This window comes from Drosophila montana, unplaced genomic scaffold (genome assembly GCF_035044405.1).
Source record: "Drosophila montana isolate Dmon_TW-CO22-7 unplaced genomic scaffold, ASM3504440v1 contig_2397_1, whole genome shotgun sequence".
Classification (NCBI taxonomy): domain Eukaryota; kingdom Metazoa; phylum Arthropoda; class Insecta; order Diptera; family Drosophilidae; genus Drosophila; species Drosophila montana.
Genome location: NW_026997278.1, coordinates 1,283,812 through 1,293,138, shown reverse-complemented (window position 1 = coordinate 1,293,138; position 9,327 = coordinate 1,283,812). Strand labels below are relative to the sequence as shown.

General features: G+C 39.2%; 1 long non-coding RNA gene across 4 annotated transcripts; it reads right to left on the bottom strand.

The window, feature by feature from the left end:
• Nucleotides 1–3,448: 3,448 nt before the first annotated feature.
• Nucleotides 3,449–4,310, bottom strand: LOC135427912 (uncharacterized). Of its 4 annotated transcripts, none has more exons than XR_010436173.1 (3): nucleotides 4,014–4,310; nucleotides 3,767–3,956; nucleotides 3,449–3,704 (listed from the first exon to the last, which is right to left on the bottom strand). It is a non-coding gene; the product is annotated as an uncharacterized LOC135427912 (long non-coding RNA). The 4 variants fall into 4 exon arrangements; XR_010436174.1 differs by having other exon boundaries at nucleotides 4,022–4,310; XR_010436175.1 differs by having other exon boundaries at nucleotides 4,038–4,310.
• Between the last annotated feature and the right edge of the window lie 5,017 nt (nucleotides 4,311–9,327).

Below are 9,327 nucleotides of genomic sequence, written 5' to 3'. Positions count from 1 at the left end.
ATATATATACCCAAATGTCGTCAACAACAACAACAACAATAGCAGCACACACCTGAAAACAAAAAACAATAATTAATTAATAATTTGCCAAAAAAAAAAATATATATCAATATTAATTACATACATATATGTATATATTGTTTCAGCAAACAAATAACATGCATGCATGCATGTATGCTGACATGCACGCATGTACGCATGTACACATGTACGCATGCTAAACTAGCATACATGCACGCATGCAAGCATAATTATACATACACATATTGCTACTCAATCATCCATCAATCTAACTCTGCATTCAATAAAAATAGCTAATATTGCCAATCGGCTTTAATTGATAGGCAGCCGGTGCTAAAATATATTTGATACATTCTATCAAATATAAAAAGAGAGAAGGCACTAGGCGACAAATAACATCCAATTAGCTATCAAAAAAGCTGTATTAGTCTGATGTAGGATTAAGATTATCAAGATGGGGTGAATCTTTTTTCCCAAAAAATGGGAGATACAAAAATCCTTGTATTGGGAAAACACATTTATTACAGACACCCAATTTTACACAGGATAGCAAATACCAATAGATTGGCATGCTCGTCCGATGTTGTGCACTTGTGGAGTGGCCCAGTGCTGCGTGACTCTGCTTAAAACAATTGTTTCAACAGCAAGCACGCTCACTTATAAACGGGAACACACACACACTTCGTGTCGCTGCTCATGTCCAATCCCAGAAGTTGGAAACATTTGCCAAAAAACTATCTATAGAAAAACAAAATATCAATCATAAATAGAAAAAATATACTCCTCACCTTGATTCGCTTCAAAATCAATTCAAAACAGACTAATAAGTTAAATATTCAATAAATTAAATTCTCTCATCAAATTTTCTTTTTGCACGGCCCTCGTCAATTAATGCTGGCTTATGGCATATACATATAAATGCTGATGCCGCACAAACTCAAATTGTACGTATCTTTTAATATATAAAAATAAATAACTAATTCTAATCTTTTTGGCCTACAACTTGTACATATAAAAAAAAAAACAATTTAATTACTCTACAATTCATTAATAACAGACAAATACTAATCATAAGAAAAACAAATACATCTATCATACAAGTGCATATATATTGTACAATTTAAATAATAAATTACTAAAGTATGCTTTAATTTGGCAAAAACGCATACAAATTTATATATATTTATAATTGTAAAATTAATCTAAGCACAAACTACTCATACATGTTAAACACACACACACACACACACACACTAATCATACACATACAAAATTGTTTATCATATGTAAGCTGAAAATTTAAGAATAATGTTTTTTATAAATATATACATACGTATATCAATAAAATTTCTGGGATGGTAAGTCGAAGTTTGATGGAACGGACTGTAATCGAGTCGGTTACATGCGCAACGCTGAAACAGATGTAAGTGAGATCAAATGGGAGTGTGTGCCCTTTGTCGCGATTGGTTGGAGCAGGTAGCGAAGTATGCTGCTAGCAGGCACCCATCACAATGCTGCCTCGCCATACCTCGCCGCCCCCCCTCCGTCCACATTGCGAGCACTCTCACTCTCCCACTCTCTCTCTCTCTCTGTCTGTTGGCGATGCGGGTGCTCGGCGTCCCAAGCATGTGCCGCCTCTCAGTTCGTCCCATCCGACCCGGCTTCCCATTCGATTCTCGAACCATAAAAAAACTTGCTATATCATACCGGGATAAAACCCTAAACTATATCAAATCAAAAGTATTGTGATTATATTAAGCTTCAAATTTTGTAACTGGAATTTGTAAACATCTATCCTAAATAAATCCGGACAAAGCTTGGCTGCCTACATATGAATGTGGAGCGTGTTTGTTTGGAATGTGTTTCTGCACCATGGTCAAGTGGGAACCAATTCCTCCTGTGTGTTCTCTCATTTTCCATTCACACACTCGCTTCCATTTGGATGTATGGTATCTGTAAATGCTCTGTCAATATAAAGGAAAAAGCACCTTTTAAATCATTAATTTCAACAAATCTTTCAAATTGGCCCCTCTGGCAAACATTGTTTACGTTTTTAATAACATTTACATAAATTCAACAGCTGAGTATGTCCAGTCAGCTGTTCTCAACGCTATCGAAATCAGCCCTGATAACGTTAACAGAGGCACTGTTAATAACAGAAATAGCGCTGTAAAATGTTAAAAAAATTCAAATTAGCCCGCCAAACATAATATTAAGTCTGTTAAATGTAAAAATACTTGTAAAATATTTATTTTTCGTAATTTCTCACATAATTGTCCAATGTTGTGATATGCATGTAATTTTTAAGATTGTTTTGTACATGCCAGTAATTTGTCAACTAGTCCGTTTCACATTCAGACCTTTTTTGTACCAATTCTGTCTCTTATATTGTATTGTGAACTAGATGTAAGCAATGAGAAGACAATAAAATGCGACTGCTAAAAAAACCACAATAATACCCATTATGACGTCAATTGAGCGAATCCTGTTAACTGATGCCCTTATGCTTGATACTCAAAAATTTCTCTCTGCCACTACACCATCCACGATGCTTACATCAACCGTCCTACGATGTACTTGATACTCCTCTTGATGTCCAGCTGCTTCCAAGCCTTCGTGTCCCTGAGCACGACCACCTGGCCAGTTTATACTGCCCCCAGCCAAGCTTTTCGTGCCCCCTGTGCACGATCACCTGGCCGGTCATACAGCCCCCAGCCAAGCCTTTCGTGCCCCTTGTGCGCGATCACCTGGCCGGTTGTATCGTGCCCAGCCCCACACTAATTCACCCACACATTATGCACTGGTTCTTCGGCAAGCTACTTTATCAACTGTTAGCCTTTCTCCTAATCTTCACTTCAAGTAATACAACTCTGTCATGCGCATCTCTGCTGATATGCATTCCTCCCAATTCAACGAACAGAACAAGTTTGTCTCGTATACCAGGAGCCCTGTCTAAAATCATGTGCAGCCTAGGTGAGCAAACTGACTATACTATCCAAAACAACGAACAGGACATGTTTGTCTCGTATACCGGGGGCCCTGTTTAAAAACCATGAGCAGCCTAGGTGAGCAAACAGACTCGACTCTATCTCGGTATGATTATCATGCAGATGATGACTAAAAGTACTGCATGCTTTTTGTAAAAGTCTTCCAAAGTCTCCGTCTAGGATACTCTTCATAATTATCCTCACGATCTCTATTAACAAACTAATTTCCAAATTAACCAATCTCTATCAACTTCCTGGAGCATTATAATTATTCAATATGCACATGCATTCCGCTCTGCATACTAGAATAGAGACAATGCCAAGACCGCAACCGTGTATGTTCTAGTTATGCTGTCGGCAGCTTGTTCATATTACAATTTCTCGTACAGTTGAACAACTCCCATAGTCTTTAATTTCCAAATTAACCAATCTTCATAAACTTTCTGGAACATTATAATTATTCAATATGCAACTTGCTTTCCGCTCTGCATACTAGAATAGAGACAATGCCAAGACCGCAACCGTGTATGTTCTAGTTATGCTGTCGGCAGCTTGTTCATGTTACAACCATCCACTCCTAATAAACTTTTGCATCATTCATTTGATGTCTTTGTCATTTATCCAGTTGCACAGTCACACAACATCACCCATAAATAAACTTACTCTATACATTAAAAATCCATCGCACGTCAGTCTCTATGAGAGGGGAGACGCACAAACGACAACGCATGGTAACCAGTTAAAATACTTTGTCATACCTGGCATTGCAGCAGCAGGGTATTCTAAGATGTTTTTTAGTCCTGCCTTTTGTCTCAAGCAGCAGTTTTTTCATCCAAGTTGCCCTGCACTCTTGCCATTTTTACGTCACCTCCTCTCCCTTACAGCACATTATCAGAACAGCCGGCTTATGGCATTCAAAATACTAGTAATGCTGTCGCCGCTTTCAGTCTAAAGATGTTATGCTCAATTAATCACAATCAATTACAAAGAAGAAATGAGACAAACATAATTACACTTGCTATATCATACCGGGATAAAACCCTAAACTATATCAAATCAAAGTATTGTGATTATATTAAGCTTCAAATTTTGTAACTGGAATTTGTAAACATCTATCCTAAATAAATCCGGACAAAGCTTGGCTGCCTACATATGAATGTGGAGCGTGTTTGTTTGGAATGTGTTTCTGCACCATGGTCAAGTGGGAACCAATTCCTCCTGTGTGTTCACTCATATTCCATTCACACACTCGCTTCCATTTGGATGTATGGTATCTGTAAATGCTCTGTCAATATAAAGGAAAGGAAGCTTTTAATACATGTATATTTAGTCTTGCGTGTCTTACCCTGTTCAAAATATTTTCGACGACCATTTCTTATCATTTTTGGTCCATAAAATAGTTAATTCTTTTTATTTTATGGTATATTTTAAATTCAAACTACAATATTTTAATTTTTCTTCTAATCAAATCCTTATCCGTTTTTATTTTTTGGTTCTAAAAGAATTTAACTTAATAACCCAAAACACAATTTTCTTCGGCGTCTAATTGGTTTTCAAGGTAAAATAAGTCCCTTTAGTTGCTATACTTCCTTGTTCTAAGTATGCTTCCCAATCAAATTATATATTTTTCACCCATGTATATTTATATTTGTTCCTTCACTCTCTTTCTTTTGTTTTACCTTCTTTGTTTAACCAATTAATACTATGTTTTTCGTATCCGTTTTTGTACTCTTAGCAATTCAATGTCATTGAGGAGACTTTTGATTCTAATGATTTTCCTTTCATACGAAATTTTGATGGCACTTAGGTCATTCCCCCTTTCTTTCTCTACAATCAAAACTTATATTTCGCAACCGTAGTATAATATATTTTATGGATATCCCTTTTCATATATACTTATCCTGAGTCAAGTATAATTTAAATTTCTTCTCTCTTAAATTTAGGTTTTGCCTTCTGTATTTCCGTTTAACCACATATTTCTCTTAAAATTTTAAACTCTCTCACAAGGCAATCATCCAGTCACAGCCTATGAGGTATAACAACAGTAGATCATGCTAACCAAGCGAATTTTCTTTATATTTATTTATAAAAATGCACCTTCCTTCCTCTTCTGTCCTTAACGAACTAGCAATAAAAATCTGCAAATTCTTTTATATCACACTTTCGCATTTATTACGCAGCTCTCAGTAAAATTATAATATGACTACTCTCCATATTGGTATATGGAATGCAAATGGACTTAGACGCAAAATGGATGAACTTATCCAATTTATGAATTACCACAACACGGACATAATGCTAATTAGCGAAACTCACCTAAACTACAGCTCTCACATTGAAGCTCAAGGCTATGCAGTCCTCTCAGCAAACTCGCCCCACAATCATCTGTATGTAGGCGGAGCTGCCATTCTCATATCCAACAGAATTCGCTTTCAAACACTGCCTTGCATCTCCTTGTCATATTTGCATTGTGCCATGGTGAAGCTACATACCACCTCAGGGAACTTCTGCATAGCTGCCTGCTATTGGCCCCCCAATCATCCCGTAAATCAGGACAACTATAACTGGTTATTTGATCAACTAGGTGAAAACTTCCTGATTGCAGGTGACTGGAACGCTAAACATAGACTATGGGGCAACCAACGTCAATGTGCTCGCGGTTCTATACTTGCTAATATCATACTAAGATCTAATCAATTCAATGTCCTCACAACGGGTGAACCTACCCACTTTCCACCAAATAACTCTCGCCCCAGTGTTCTTGATTTCTGTGTCTATGCTGGAATAGCAAGCCATAAACTTTCCATAACTCGTGTCACTGAATTACACAGTGACCACTTACCGTTACTAGTTAGGATGGAGCTAACCATTGCTAATCAAGATCCCCTAAACCAAAATCGAAGGAGCCGGTCTCGGCCACCCTGTCGTCGCTTACTAACGGAACGTTCCAACTTAACAGTATTCAATCGACATCTGGAATCTGTCTTAAACCTGAATGTAGAAATTTCCTCTACAAATGACATTGATGATATGCTATGTCTTTTTATACAAAACCTCAATAATGCTGCGAGAGCTTCAAACTCTCCTGCAACCATCCTACCTATTCGAAGAAATAGCAACAATAATGGCACTGACATTCCTTTTCGTCTGCCGCCTACCCAAGTGAACGAACGTCTTAACTTAATTCGTCAAAAACGCAGGCTACGCAAACGCTGGATGCGCTCACGCCGTCATGACCACTGGCAAGAATGGCAGCAAACTAGTCGCCAGCTAGCCCTTCTGCTTCGCTCCCATCGCCAACAATATGTAGATCACACGCTCAGTAACGCTGATCCTTCAAAGAAAGGCGCTCTTAACCTTTGGCACGCCACCAAAAATCTTAAGCGGCAGCCACAAGCCCAGCACAGTGTCCGCAATCAAAATGGGCATTGGTGCCAATCAGCCGAAGATCAGGTTGAAGCTTTTGCTGATGAACTTCAATCACGCTTTACTCCCTTTGAGCTTGCGCCTACTGTGCACTGCCACCGAATACAGCGCTTTCTTGATCAAACAATCAGTGTTAATGAAACTGATCTACTATCCTCCCCCACACGAATTTGTCACCTGCGCCATGTTACGCCTAGTGAACTGGATGCCTATATCGGGCAACTGAAAATTCGTAAGTCTCCTGGTATTGATCGTATTGACAACTATCTACTAAAACATTTATCAAAAAAAGGCAAACTTTTCCTTCTGCATCTATTCAACAATATGCTCCGCCTGCAGTACTTCCCATCTCAATGGAAATGTGCCGCAATCAGAATGATATTAAAAGGTGGTAACGTGTCCACATCTGAACTAAAGTCTTACCGGCCAATAAGCCTCCTATCAACAGTTTCGAAGCTTTTCGAAAAAGTAATTTATGAGCGATTAATTGATGAGTTAAAATCACCTGTTGACAATAAACTAGACTGTGCTGCAGTATTACCAGAACACCAATTTGGTTTCCGAGCAGGGCACAGCACAATACAGCAAGTTCACCGCCTTGTTGAGCACATTAACATGTCCTTCGAAAGAGGAGACTATACATCAGGCGTCTTTCTGGACATACAACAGGCTTTTGACCGTGTATGGCATGCTGGTCTTCTTTTTAAATTACGAATGTACACTAGTGAACCTCTCTATAAAATATTGAAATCCTTTCTATCCGAACGATGCTTCTGTGTGCTAAGTAATATTACAGCAAGTACCTCTGCTGCACAGTCTGGCCCAGTCCAATCGACTACTCGGCCCATACTGGCTGGCGTACCGCAAGGCAGTGTACTGGCGCCACTGCTTTTCAATATTTATGTCTCTGACATGCCTTGCATAGCCACTCATATCCAATCTACTGAACAACACCCTACTTCAAAGATTAACGGTCTAACAGCGACATACGCTGATGACACTGCTTTTCTATGCAGTGCCAACAATGCTGAAATTGCCTGCAACTACATGCAAGATCATGTTAATCAATTTGCTGAATGGGCCAAAAAATGGAACATTCAAGTAAATGGCAATAAATCAGCTCATATCCTCTTCACCTTACGTAATAATATCGCAACTCCTGTCGTTAAAATAAATGACAATATCATACCGGCCAAATGCCTTGTAAAATATTTGGGTCTTCACTTAGACAATAAACTAAATTGGTCACGTCATGTTCGCATAACCACTCAGTCCATTCGTACAAAGTTATCCAAACACAAGTGGCTTCTATCTGCCAACAGATCCAAGCTATCACTAAAAAATAAATTACTCATTTATAAACAAATCATTGCCCCTGCCTGGTACTATGGCATTGAGCTATATGGCTGTGCTGCCGATACACACCTGCGCAAACTACATAGCATTCAATCACAGGCCCTCCGCCTAATTTGCAATGCACCCTACTATGTCAGAAACCGTACTCTTCACAATGATACCAAAATCCCTACAGTGTGGGAAATAATCAATTCCCGTGCTAAGCAATACAACGACCGGCTAGAAAACCACCCAAACAAATTGGCAAGACTCTTACTAATATCAGGGAGTTACCGAGTTCAACGACGTCTTAGGCGAATATGGCCCGGTGCCCAACTAATTCGACGCAGAGCACCACCATACCTCATCTAGTCTGCATCAACTCTAGCAATGCAAAATCTGCTGCCATACCATAACGTTCAAATGATCACTTTCAGTAAGTACTCATAATTTTAACAACATTACTAACCTCCTTTATCTTGCATGCAACCTGTCACGGATTCTCGTACAAGCATTTGTTCTTGGCCCTTATGCTCTATACATGCAGCAACAAAGACGGCGGTGGCCTTCATTTCCACCAACTCTTCCATATTGAAGAGTCCGCAGAACTATCTATGATAGGCATATTTAATGCCTTCTATTGTATATTATGCTGTTACTCCTTTTCTCATGCTCTGTGCCATATTACTGATGTACTTATGCTTGATAATCCACAATAATACCCATTATGACGTCAATTGAGCGAATCCTGTTAACTGATGCCCTTATGCTTGATACTCTAAAATTTCTCTCTGCCACTACACCATCCACGGTGCTTACATCAACCTTCCTACGATGTACTTGATACTCCTCTTGATGTCCAGCTGCTTCCAAGCCTTCGTGTCCCTGAGCACGACCACCTGGCCAGTTTATACTGCCCCCAGCCAAGCCTTTCGTGCCCGCTGTGCACGATCACCTGGCCGGTCATACCGCCCCCAGCCAAGCCTTTCGTGCCCCTTGTGCGCGATCACCTGGCCGGTTTTACCGTGCCCAGCCCCACACTAATTCACCCACACATTATGCACTGGTTCTTCGGCAAGTTACTTTATCAACTGTTAGCCTTTCTCCTAATCTTCACTTCAAGTAATACAACTCTGTCATGCGCATCTCTGCTGATATGCATTCCTCCCAATTCAACGAACAGAACAAGTTTGTCTCGTATACCAGGAGCCCTGTTTAAAATCATGTGCAGCCTAGGTGAGCAAACTGACTATACTATCCAAAACAACGAACAGGACATGTTTGTCTCGTATACCGGGGGCCCTGTTTAAAAACCATGAGCAGCCTAGGTGAGCAAACAGACTCGACTCTATCTTGGTTTGATTATCATGCAGATGATGACTAAATGATGCTTTTTGTAAAGGTCTTCCAATATATATATATATATATATATATATATACTCTCCGCCTAGGATACTCTTCATAATTATCTATACGATCTCTATTAACAAACTAATTTCCAAATTAACCATTCTCTATCAACTTTCTGGAGCATTATAATTATTCAATATGCACATGC